Here is a 10,452-nt window from a genome sequence, read left to right as displayed (position 1 = left end):
CATCAGTCACTGGACATCTGGACTCTTTTCATACTTTGGCTGTTGTCGATAATGCTGCTATGTAAACATTGGGGTGCATGTGCCCCTTTGGAACAGCACTCCTATATCCTTGGGTAAATACCTGGTAGTGCAATTGTTGGGTTGTAGGGTAGTTCTTCTTTTAATTTTTTGAGGAACTTCCATACTGTTTTCCAGAGTGGCTGCACCAGTTTACATTCCCACCAGCAGTGCAAAAAGGTTCCTCTTTCTCCACATCCTTGCCAACATCTGTTGTTGCCTGAGTTGTTAATTTTAGCCATCTGACAGGTGGTATCTCTGTGGTTTTTACTTGTATTTCCCCGATGATGAGTGATATTGACCATTTCTTCATGTCTGTTAGCCATCCAGATGTCTTCTTTGGAAAAGTGTCTGTTCATGTCTTTTACCCATTTCTTCACTGGTTTTTTTTTTTTTTGGGGGGGGTGTTGAGTTTGATGAGTTCTTCATAGATTTTGGATATTAACCCTTTATCTGATATCTCATTTGCAAATATCTTCTCCCATTCTGTCTGTTGCCTTGTAGTTTTGCTGTCTGTTTCCTTTGCTTTGCAGAAGGTTTTTATCTTGATGAAGTCCCAGTAGTTCATTTTTGCTTTTGTTTCCCTTGTCTCCAAAGACATGTCAAATAAGAAGTTGCTGCAGCCAAGGGCGAAGAGGTTGTTGCCCACAAGCAACGACTTTTAACTGAGGTTTTAAAAAATTATCCCTGTATTTTTTGTTCTGTTGTTTAGTTCCTATATCATTTATTTTTGCTCTCATCCTTTTGCTGGTTTTGGGTTTTGTGTTTGGTCTTTTTCTAACTCCTTTAGGTGTTATCTCCATATTTAAAATTTTTGTTTATATTTTAAAAGATTTTGTTTTCTTTAAGTAATCTCTACACCCAACATGGGGCTTGAATTTACAACCCCGAGATCAAGAGTAGCATGCTGTACCAACTAAGCCAGCCACATGCCTCTCCATATTTTGTAATGACATAATTGTATTGCTTCTTTTGATTTATCAATTTTAGGTCATTTCTACTGATTTTCTATTACAGAGGGTGGAGGTTTAGGTTTAACTCTCTGCCCCTACAATACACACATCTCAGTCCTCATCCCCCCCGTACTCAAAATCCACCCCCCAATCTATGCGATGATTTTGTTGTACATTATTATGACCATGTAAATGCTAACCAGAGCTCAGTAATGTTGTAAACTGTGAATACATTTCCTTTTCTGAACAACTTCTTTTCCCTGCAATTAATCCTTTATCTTATTTATTGAGTTTGCTCATGTACTTATAACTAATTTGACCTCAAACCCTTCATCATTTATGTAAATCTTTTAAGATGTCCAGACATATATTTTTTCAATTTCAAATTCCTGAAGAAGTCTATCCTGGAGCCTTCTGACTGTAGAACTGGTATGTTCCTAGTGCATATTGTCATTCTGGGATCTTCTACTTATCCTGGGGATTCTTTTGGCTTCTCCTGCTGGTTTCCTTTTTTCTGTAATTTATGTCTTTCTCTTAATTTATTCCCCCATTTTTGTAGAGCATGTTCTCCAGTAGCTTCCTGCAAAAGGGTGCATGAGAAATAGTTTTTTTAACATCTTGCATATTTGAGAATGTGTTTTCATGACCCTTTGTATAAAATCCTTCTCTCTGGAAGCTTGTAGGATATTTTTGTCTCCTCTCTTATGAAATTTCCTAACAATATAGCTTTGGTGTGGGTCTGTTTTTTGTGCATTTTACTGGGCACCTTTCATTCTGGAAACTTATACCCTAAGCCCTATGACATTGTCTTGACTTTGTTAATTTTGCCCCTCTATCACCCTCATCTCTGTTAACTCTTTCTAGAATTCCTGTTTCTGTCTAGACCTCTTAGGCTGGTTCTTTGATTCATTTTGCTTTCTTTTTTATTTTTTGCCTTTTTTGCAGTATTTTGTGGGAGATTTACTTACCTTTATCTTCTAAATCTTCATTTGGAGTTTTACATTTTGACTATATTTTTAAATTTTAAGAATTTTTTTGTTCTCTGTGTTCCCTTATGGAATTCTGCTTTTGTCTGTGGTTGTAAGCACCTTATCTTGGAGGAGGATTATTAATGATAAATGCTTGATGTTTTCTTTTTACTGAATAATGAATTTCCTCCAAAATGCATTTTCCTTTCTTTTTTGATCTTCAACTTTATCATGTTAGAGATATTTTCTTAGATGTCTGGTGGTTCTTGGATTCTAGTGTTATACTGGAGACCCAAAATTACTTCTAGAAAGTGCTTCATGACCATTCTGTTTTGTTTTGTTTTTTTCATAATCTTTGTTAGAGGGGGATAGCTCTTTTTATTTTTAAAGTTTATTTATTTATTTTGAGACAGAACGCAAGCCGGGGAAGGGCAGAGAGAGGGAGAGAGAGAATCCCAAGCAAGCTCTGCACTGTTAGTGAGGAGCCTGATACGGGACTTGAATTCACGAACCGTGAGATCATCGCCTGAGCAGAAATCAAGAGTTGGATGCTTAACTGACTGAGCCAGCTAGGTGCCCCAGGGGATAGCTCTTTTAAATCTGAAATTGGGAAGGATAGATTATCTGATCATTTTCATTCCTGTGTGTAAACAGGAGGGTTTATACTCCATGTGGCTTTTCTTACCAGGAGTAGTGGGCACATTTGTTGTCAGGAAATGTGAGGTGCAGGAGGTCCCAGCTGCTGAGAGTGAGGATTTAGGAGTTTCTGGGTTCAGAGCACATTTTGTGTCAGCCAATCCTTAAATCTCCTTTTCTTTTGCAATATGTACTCTGTCTTAATAAGCTAATGCTGAGTAGTATTGTCTGATAAATTATAGGACTCCTAGTTACATTTGGATTTCCGATGAATAACCTCATTTTTTTGAAGATTTTTTTTTTTAAATGTTTATTTATTTTTGAGTGAGAGTGAGTAGGGGAGGGGTAGAGAGGGAGGGAGACAGAGAATCTCAAGCAGGCTCCACACTGTCAGTGCAGAACCGATGTGGGGCTCAAACTCATGAATCATGAGCTCATGACCTGAGTTGAAATCAAGGTTAACCAACTAAGTCACTCAGATGCCCCAACAAATCATTTTTTAAAATAAATATATTCCAAATATTGTATGGGATATACCAATACTAAAAATGATTGTTTCCCCGAAATTCAAATTTACTGGGGTTATTATGTTTTCAAATTAAAGTTCTTATGTTAAGATAATTGTAGATTCACATGCAGTTTTAAGAAATAATGCACAGCTTTCATGTATCCTTTACCCAGTTTCCCCCAATGGTAAAATTTTTGCAGAACTTACTGCAGTGTCACAACCAGTATATTGACACTGATACAGTCAAAATACAGAATAATTCCACCATCACAATTATTTTCACTATTGACCTTTCATAGCCACACCTACTTCTCTTTTCCCACCATTCTAAACCCGCGGCAATCACCATTCTGTTCTCCATTTCTGAATTGTGCCGTTTCAAGAATGTTATGTAAGTAGAATTGTACAGTATTGTAACCATTAGAGATTGGCTTTTTTTTCACTCAGCATAATTCTCTTGAGATTCATTCAAGTTCTCTCCTTATCAATAGTTCTTTTTTATTGCTAAGTAGTGGTCTGTGATACGGATGTGCCACTATTTGTTTACTCACCTGTTGGAGACCTCTTAGTTGTTTCCAGTTTGGGGCTATTATGAATAAAGCTGCTATGTACATTGATGTACAGGTTTTTGTGTGGACATGGTTCTCATTTCTTTGGGAAAAATGCCCAGGGATGCAGCTCTGGGTCATAGAGTGGTTGCATGCTTAATTTTGTAGGCAGTTACCAAACTTTTCTAGGATGGCTGCACCATTTTGCATTCCCACCAGCATGTATGAATTTCTCTGCATCCCTACCAGTATTTGATGGTGTCACTATTTTTTATTTTTGGTGTTCTAACAGATGCATAGTGATACCTCATTGTGGTTTAATGATTTTGCATTTCTTTGATAGTTAATGATGTTGAACATCTTTTCATGTGCTTATTTGCCATCTGTGTATTCTCTTCTGTGAAATGTCTGTTCTTTTGCCCATTTCTGGGGGACTTATTCTAATAAACTTATTTTAGAATAGTTTAGATTCACAGAAAACTTACAATGCTACAGAGTTCCTATATACTCCACACTCTATTACCACTTTAGTGTTATACATTTGACACAGTTAGTGGACCAATAATGATACATTCTTATTAACTAAAATGCATACTGTCTTCAGATTTCCTTAGTTTTTACCTGACATCCTTTTCCTCTTCCAGGATCCCATTCATGAAGAATACCACATTACATTTCCTCATCGTATAGTAAGAGCCTCTTGGCTGTGACAGTTTCTCAGATCTTCCTTGTTTTTGATGACTGTGACAGTCCTGAGGAGTACTGGTCAGATTTTGTAGACTGCCCCTCAACTGGGATTTGTCTGATGTTTTTCTCATATACAGTAGGGCTGTGGGTTTTTGAGAGGAAGACCACAGAGATGGTAAGTGCCCATCTCATCATATATAAATGCATATATACTATCAACGTAACTTATACTGTTGATGTTAACCTTAATCACCTGGCTGAGGTAGTGTTTGTTGGGTTTCTCCACCATAAAATTACTTTCCCCCCCCTTTTTCATACTACACTCTTTGGAAGGAAGTCACTACATGACTTAAGAAATAGGGAGCTATCCTCCACCTTCTTGAGTGTAAATTATTGAGTGTAAATTATTTGGAATTTCCCTGCAAGGGAAATTTATTCTCCCATTTATTTGTCTGTGTAACCATTTTTATCAGTATGGACTCATAAATGCTTATTTAATACTTTATGTTACGATCTAATACTACCTTATTTATTTTGTTCCTCCAATTCTCTTGTTTTGGCTGTTGGGAGCGCTCTCAGTTGTGTCCTTTTCACATACCTCCCGTCGTCATTGTATGTGGCTTTTTTGACTCCCTTCCCTTACTTTCTGGTACTAGAAGGTTTTTCCAGGCTTGTCCTGTTCTAGTCCTAGAATCAGTTGTTTCTCCAAGAAGCCCTGGCTCCTGTTACTGAAAAACAGTATTGAAAGCACATTTGGGCTCCATCGTCTTCCCTGATGAGTTTTGAGAATTCTTTGTTTTCTGGATACAAGTCTCTTATCGGATGTGTGGTTAGCAAATATTTTATTTTTGTAGCTTGTCTTTTTTTTTTTTTTAATTTTTTTAAATTTTTATTTATTTTTGAGACAGAGACAGAGCATGAATGGGGGAGGGTCAGAGAGAGCGGGAGACACAGAATCCGAAGCAGGCTCCAGGCTCTGAGCACAGGCTCTGAGCCTCAGCTCAGAGTCCAACGTGGGGCTCGAACCCACAGACCGTGAGATCATGACCTGAGCCGAAGTCGGACGCTCAACCGACTGAGCCACCCAGGCGCCCCAGTAGCTTGTCTTTTCATCCTATTAACAGAGTCTTTCCCAGAGCAAAAGTTTTTAATTTTGAAGAAAACCTATTTATCATTTTTTCCTTTTAAGGATTGGGCTTTTGGTGTCAAATCTCTTAGAACCACTGGTTTACTTAACCCCAGTTCCTAAAGATTCTCTCCTAGTTATTTTTCTTAAAGTGTTACATTTTTACATTTGTGTTTGCTACATTTACACTGGCTCTGAGGGGAAGAAAAAATTCTTCCTCTATTCTTAAGGTCTTCCTTAGCTGAACTAAGAATTAAATTTACATGAGACAGATTAATAGGAAAAAAAACCCAAAGTTTTATTACATGTGCACAGAGGCCCAGTACTGAAATTGAGACCTCAAGAAGTGACCAAGGCAACCAGTTTTTATACTTTTTAGACAAAGAGACAAATTTGTGAGGAATTGACAGGACACAGAAAATTTAACTTTGAGGTTTAATTAGTAAGGAATTGTAAACAGAATTTGGGTTGGGGTAGTAAATAAGTAAAAAATAACAAGGGTTGTTTACACAACCTTCTTGGCTCTAGATTTCCTAGCTCTGGGTGGTAAGGATGTCTCTTTACCTCCTGGTGCAGCGAGTGTACCTTTCACAGGGGAGATTTGTTTCCTGTTTTCAGAGAGACAGAGGATAATCTGAGTGTCCTTCCTGCACAGCTGTTTCTTCAGTAACTTTTATTTTAAATAATCAATATGCCAAAGTGGCCTATCATAGGCCACCTGCCCTGGGCCCCTACAGCCCATTCTGACAGCTGTAGCCAACAGGAAGGAAGCCTTGATGGAAACCTCCCAGGGCTGGTGGAAAGCCAGCTTGCTGCACAGCTTAAACTGACATTTTTAGGTTATCGGCCTCTAAAACAGCTTTCATTGCAGGAAGACAGAGAAGTCACAGGGAAAGTATGTATCATTTTCCTCAAAGTGAAAACATTCTAAGATTATTAAATTGAGGGCAGGAACTATTCATTTGGGGCTATGAAGTAATACAATGAATTTTCAAAACAACTTTTTTTTTTTTTTTAACGTTTATTTACTTTGAGAGAGAGTGTAGTATGTGAGTTGGGAGGGGTAGAGAGAGGGAAAGAGAGAGAGAATCCCATACAGGCTCCATGCTAATACATTGTGTTTTCATGAATGGTTTATGGACTGACTTAATAAAAATTACCAACTTTGGGTTGGAAGAGAACATCACACTGGATATCAGTAAGGTTTCTTCTAGTTCTTACATTCTTTTATTTTTTTTAATGTTTATTTGAGAGACAGAGCATGTGCATACACACACTCACATGTGGGGGAGGAGCAGAGGGGGAGAGAGAGAATCCCAAGCAGGCTCTGAGCTTAGCATGGAGCCCAACACGGAGCTCCATCTCAGGACCACAAGATCATGACCTGAGCCGATATCAAGAGTCAGACGCTTAACCGACTGAGCCATGCAGGTGCCCCTAATATTATCTTATAAACAAAGGTAGTGGCATAGCCAAAATTCTAGCTCAGACCTTCTGTTTCTTGATTTAAGCACTTTGCCTCACAGCAGCTGCCTGTATATTCTTGGTTAAAATGTAGATTCAATGACCCCTCTGATTAAACTATTTTAGTTAATAAGAAGCTCTGGGTGTTGGATCTAAAAATCTACATTTTATTTTTTTATTTAAAAAAATTGTTTTATTTTTTAATGTTTAGTTAATTTTGAAGGAGAGAGAGACAGACTGTGAGTGGGGGAGGGGCAGAGAGAGAGGGAGACACAGAATCCCAAGCAGGCTCCAGGCTCAGAGCTGTCAGCACAGAGCCCGATGCGGGGCTCCAACTCACAAGAACTCACAAACTGTGAGATCAAGACCTGAGCTGAAGTCGGATGCTCAGAGGACTGAGCCACCCAGGCACCCCTAAAAATCTACATTTTAAAGACTCTACTTAGCATATTCTTCCATTCATTTGAATTTGAGAACCACCATCACAGCCTGAAGCCCTGTTCTTGTTATTTTATAGTCAGACCATCCAACGGTGGAATTTTCTCCATTCAGGATGCCTAGCTGTCCACCAGGTATTGAGGACTCCTGCCTCCAAAAACTATGTATCCTCTTACCTAATGCCTTGATAGGCACTCAACGCATACATTTTGATGCTGAAATATGGTTTATTTTGGAAAGACGTGGGAATTCAAAATTGATGCCTAGCAGTTTTTCCAACTCGGGATATAAAATCCAGTTGTTTCATGACCCTTAGACTCTTGCTTTTGCTCTTTAGGCAGCTTACTGGCAATTAGCATTATCTTTTGTACTAGTGCATGGAGTCAGCAAACTGCCTAGCACTGGAGACCCAATGTAACCCCTCCTTTTGCAAACAAAGTTTTGTTGAGACACAGCCACACTCATCTGTTTACCTCTTGTCTCTGGCTATTTTTGTGTTACAACAAGCGATCTAATTAGTTGTGACAGAAACCTTATGGCCCACAGAGCCTGAAATATTTGTCTGGCTCTTCACAGAAAAAAGTTTGCTGCCTCCTGCATTAGACAATTGAAAGGGAATGGTAGGGTTTGTTTCAGATTTTGCCTTTTTTTTCTGATAAGAGATCTGATATACAACTGTAAACAATAGCCAGTGAAATTGTATGTGTGTGTGTGTGTGTTCTGAGCGATATACCATAAAATATTCTCTTTCTGAGCCTACCTACTGGGCCTTCTTGGGAACCTAAAATTTATCTGCTTAAGGCAGTGTTTCTTAAAGTGTAGATCCCACACTATCTGCCTCTAAGTCATCTGGAGTGCTTGTTTAAAATGCAAATACATGAATCCCATCAAAGACTGACCGAATGAAAATTTCTGGAAGTATACCAGGACATTTGATTGCTCCCTCCTTTGGAACTGTTAGTGTATATGGTTCCTGTCTCTTAGGACACTCAAGATACATTAATTTGTTTATCTGCTTGTCTCTTAAGACTGTAAACTCCTTCAGGTTAGGTAATGTGTTAACCATTATTTTTGTATTCTAAGCTGCAGGGTGGGCACATTTAATTGCTATGGTCCATGCAAGCTGGGGATCCTTTCAGGGATCATAAGATCAGTCCATTAAGCAACCAACTCTTGATCTCAGCTCAGGACTTGATCTCAGGGTCATGTGTTCAAGCCCCGTGTTGGGCTCTGGACTAGGTATGGAGCCTATTTAAAACAAGAAAACTATTAATACTAAGACATAATTTGCTTTTTTCGCTGTTTTTTTTTTTTTTTAATTTAATGTTTTATTTATTTTGAGAGACAGAGTATGAGCCAGGGAGGGGCAGAGAGAGAGGGAGACATAGAATCTGAAGCAGGCTCCACGCTCTGAGCTGTCAGCACAGAGCCCAATGTAGGGCTGGAACTTGTGAACCGCGAGATCATGACCTGAGCCAAAGTCAGACGCTTCACCAACTGAGCCATCCAGGCGCCCCATTGCTATGTTTTTGACATTTGCACTGTTGATGCAAAAGCAATGGTGGGTAAAACGCTTGCGCCTTAGCAGGAATTGTGAAAACTGAGGATGTCCTTGGAACCACAGAAGGGACGGCCATCTTGCCAGCGCAACCGAACAAAAAGCCCCTAGTAGGGTGCCAGAACGAATTGGAGGTCAACCAATCACCAAGCGACAGCACGACCTGACGGGAAAAACGCTCACCGGGACCTAAACCCGGAACCACTGCAGCTTAAAAACCCCACCCCTCCACACCTGGGGGGCGACTTCCCTGACTCCTCTCTCTCCCTGAGTCACGGAACCTCGCCCGAGACCTTAGTTCCCAAATAAAGCCTCTGACTCCTATCTTTACCCTGCCTTATGCCTGACCTTAACAAAAACAAATTGTAGTCATTCACTGTATCGTGCACTGCCATGCATCCGTAATAAAAATAGTGCACATTTCACTTAAAAATACTGTTCACGAAGTACAAATTATTAATTTTATTAAATCCTAACCCTTGCGTTCACACCTTTTTCAAATTATATGTGACAAAATAGTATGCATAAAACAGTTCTGTATACTAAAGTATGCTGGTCTCTTGAGGAAAAAGAAAGATTATTTGAATTGGTAACTGAACTAGCTACTCTTTTTTTCATGGAGCAACATTTTTATTTAAAAGTACAACACAGAAACTAGGACTGGTCAGATTTAGCTATTTGACAGAGCTTTTCTTGAAAACAAAGTGAGCTGGTCACTTCAAGGAAAACAACTGACAGTACTTCTTGCCTGTGATAAAATCTGGCCTTTCAAGAAAAAAAGCAGAATTTAGAGAACTTGTATTTGCTAAGAGCTTGACAGCTTCCCAATATTTACAGACTCTTCTAATGAGATTGATGGTAATTTAAAAAAAAAAAAGAAAAAATATACATATATATTGTATTATGAAATGTGTTAATATTTGGAAGACTGCACAGCACAGTGAACTGATATTTTCCAAATGACCAATGGTTGATCTCATAAATCACGTATAGGTAAAAAATCCACTCAAACTGCAAAACAGACCAATGGATTTTAATGTATCAGAGTATAAAAAATTCACTGATATGTTTTCAGATTCCATATTGCAACTAACCTTTAAAAAGCCACCACTTGTTGAATTTTAGTGTAGCATTAAAAAGAATAGCCACAATTATCTGAAGAGGCTATTAAAATACTTCCTCCTTCTCCAGCTACAGCATAGTTGAGGGAGGCTGGGTTTTCTTCACATACATCAACCAAAACTAAAGTTTTAACAGTTTGAATGCAGAAACAAATATGAGAATCCAACAGTTTTCTATTAAACTAGACATTAAAGAAATTTACAAAACTGTAACGCAATGTCATTCTTTTCTCTGATTTTCCTTTCATTTTGGAAACTAGTTATTTTTCCATAAAAAATTTACAAGAAATAGGCTTTTAATGTTATTTTAAATGAATTAGTAAATATTTAAATTTGTTTTAATTTCTAGTAAACAGTGATATATGTAACTTACATAAACAGTATCCTA

Source organism: Neofelis nebulosa, chromosome 3 (assembly GCF_028018385.1).
Source record: "Neofelis nebulosa isolate mNeoNeb1 chromosome 3, mNeoNeb1.pri, whole genome shotgun sequence".
Lineage (NCBI taxonomy): Eukaryota > Metazoa > Chordata > Mammalia > Carnivora > Felidae > Neofelis > Neofelis nebulosa.
The sequence above is the reverse complement of the archived record's forward strand: the minus strand, read 5'-3'. Positions refer to the sequence as shown.